General features: G+C 35.9%; 1 pseudogene; it reads right to left on the minus strand.

Moving 5' to 3' along the window:
* Window positions 1-1,620: 1,620 nt before the first annotated feature.
* Window positions 1,621-1,962, minus strand: LOC112401077 (transmembrane protein 256 pseudogene; annotated as a pseudogene).
* Window positions 1,963-3,263: the final 1,301 nt, after the last annotated feature.

Genomic DNA, 3,263 nt, shown 5'->3' on the forward strand with positions numbered 1-3,263 from the left:
CTTGATGGCACTGAATCCAGTGTTTTACACATGGTAGGCACTCATAAACTTATGATAAACAAATGCAAGAATTGCAAATTATTAATTTAAATCAGCATTCATTTAATGATCACCTTCTGTAGACTCAGCACTGTGTTGATTGTTTTGAAGGTACAGAAAAAAAAACTATGAAAGTTGCCTTTGATGTAGCTCACAGTCTAATTTAGGAGAGAAAAAAAATAAAAGCATGCAGTATCCCAGGAGCAGTTATATTAATAAGTAAAACATATCATGTGAAAATGTTTTATATCAGTATTAAGGGTATGAGAAGATGTAAAAAGCAGGAATAACTAATAGTTATGGGAAAATGAGAAGGAAAGTTTATTGAGGTGGAGAAGTTAGTTAGCAGGGAGTAGTCTGAAACGTAATGATATATGAGGTTAGAACTGGGAAAAAGCTTCGCAGTCAGGGCTGGAAATATAGGCTTGTAACTCATTGTTATGTAAGGAGTGTTAGTGTAAATGAAGAAATTACGAAAATATGGTAAGCCTGAGGAAAGCCATGTAGGTGCCGTAAAGGAAGCCCACCAAATTATTCCATTTAAAATATCTCTGTGTTTTTTAAAAAAGATTTATTGAAATGTAGTATACATACTATAAAATTCACTCTTATTAGTGTATAATTCAATGAGTTTAGTAAATTAATAGAATCGTGCAACAATCACTGCAATTCAATTTAAAAATTTTTACATCATCCAAAAATTCTGTGATACTCATTAGCAGTTAATCTCTTCTCCCATGCCCAGGCTTAAGCAAATACTCTTCTGTTTTCTTTCTCTGTAAATTTGCCTTTTCTATACATTTCATATAAATGGAATCATATAATGTGTGGTCCATTGTGTGTAGCTTCTTTCACTGAGTATGTTTTTAAGGTGTATTCATGTTGTAGCATGTATCAATAGCTTGTTCCTTTTAAGTGATTAATAGTATTCCATTGTGTAAATATATCACATTTTGTTCATCCATTTACTAGGTGATGGACATTTGGATTTTTTCCAGTTTTTTCTTATTATGGATAATGCTACTATGAATAGTTACAACATGCCTCTGTGTGGACATATATTTTTGGACATATATCTTTATCTCTTACGGTTAGATTCCTAAAGGTAAAATGGCTATTATATGATAAATTTATGTTTAACTTGTTAAGAAACTGCAAAATATTTTCCAAAGTGTATGTACCATATTATGTTCCCACTAACAATGCACAGGTGGTCTGCTTTCTCTGCATCCCCAACACTTAGTACCATTTGTATTTTTTATTATAGCCATTCTAGTGGATATGTAGTAGTTTCTAATTGGGATTTTGATTTACATTTCCCTAATGACTAATGATGTTGCATATCTTTTCATATCCTTTTCAGCTATTCATAACTTGTTTGATGAAACGTCTAATCAAATCATTTGCCTATTTTTAATTAGGTTTTTGTCTTCCTAATAATTATTGAGTTGTAAGAGTTATTCAAATATTCTATATACAAGCTTCTTAGTTTATTATTATTTTTTTAATTTGCCTTTCTCTTTTAATCCCATCCCTGCTCCAATTCTAAAAAATGTCCCCAGAAATTAAACACAAGGAAGCTCAAAGAGCCAAGGCAAGCCAGCCCAAGAGTAGCAGGCTCCTTCCCACAGGGGCCAAAGTATGGGTGCTGGGGTGTCCACTCAGAGCCTGGTAGTTAAAGCTGGTGCAGAAAAAGGTAGTTCCAGAAGCTAGCAGTAACCCTGCCCAGAGGGACTGTCTGCACAGGAGCACCCCTAGCAGGGCCAGGCTGTGTAAAAAGTGGTGTTTGTTGGTCTTGTGAAAGAGCTCCTTCCTGTAGGCATCCAGGAACTGGGCTAAGTGTGCCCCATAGGAGGCCAGGCCTAAGGCCCCCACTCCGGACAAGGCACCCAGACAGCAGAAAGCAGCCCCTGGACTGGTCATGGCTGTGGATCAACAAGCTTTTTATTAGATCTATCATTTGCAAATGCTTTCTTTTAGTCTGTGGCTTGTACTTTTATTTTCTTATTGGTGACTTTTGAGGAGCGAAAGTTGATACATTCAAATTGATCAATTTTTTCTTCTATGTATCATGCTTTCAATATTGTATCTAAGAACTCTCTGCCCTACTCAAGGTCATGAATATTTTCTCCTATATTTTCTCCTAGAAGTTATATATTTTAGCTCTTAAATTTTGGTCTGTGATCCATTTTGAGTTAATTTCTTGTATATGGTACGAATTAAGGGTCTAATTTATTTCTCTAATTTTTTTTTTTTTTTTTTTGGCCGCACCATGCAGCTTGCGGGATCTTGGTTCTCCAACCAGGGACTGAACCTGTGCCCTCAGCAGTGAAAGCACCGAGTCCTAACCACTGGATTGCCAAGGAATTCCCTCTCTATTTTTTTTTTAAATGTGGGTATCCAGTTGTCCCAACTCCTTTGCTGAAAAAACTATCCTTTCCCCCATTAAATTGTCTCGGTACCTTTGTTGGAAATCTACTGACCATAAATTTTAGAATTTATTTCTGAACTTTGAATTCTGTTCCACTTATCTATATGCCTATCTTTGGGCCAATACTACACTGTCTGATTAACTGTGGCTTTATCTTAAGTTTTGAAATTGGGAAATGTGAGTCCTCCAATTTTGTTCCACATTTTCAAGTTTTTTTGGGCTATTCTGGTCCCTTGTATTGCCATATGAAATTTAAGATCAGCTCATCAATATCAGTTTCTGCAAAGAAGCCAGCTGGGACTTTGAGAGGGGTTGCATTTAGTCTATCCATCAATTGAGGATGAATTACTATCTTGATAACATTGAGTCTTCCTATCTAAGAGCATGAAATATCTATTTATTCAGATATTCTTTAATTTCTCTCAGCAATGTTTTGTGGCTTTTAGTGTATAAGTCCTAACAGAAACTCTGTGCTGAATGAACTGGAGGGTGGAGGGTATAGGAGCAGCTCCAGGTCCTAATGCCACAGATTCCCACAGTTTGTACTCCAAGGTCAGTGATGTTTCAGGAATAAACACTCCTCAGATGGCTATATAGTTTTGGTCAATTTCCAGAGTGCTGAAATGGTTGCTTTTTTAATCTTGTCCAGGTTTATAGTGCTTTTTGGAAATATTTCCTAACCTCCTCACCTAGCCATAGCCGGAAGTTCTAACATGTGTGTATTTTTATGAGAATTTGTGTTCCAAGCACTTCTAATTCCAAAAACCCGGTGATAGAATATCTATTGAGTTAT

This window comes from Neophocaena asiaeorientalis, unplaced genomic scaffold (genome assembly GCF_003031525.2).
Source record: "Neophocaena asiaeorientalis asiaeorientalis breed wild unplaced genomic scaffold, Neophocaena_asiaeorientalis_V1.1 scaffold28, whole genome shotgun sequence".
In the NCBI taxonomy this organism is placed as follows: Eukaryota; Metazoa; Chordata; class Mammalia; order Artiodactyla; family Phocoenidae; genus Neophocaena; species Neophocaena asiaeorientalis.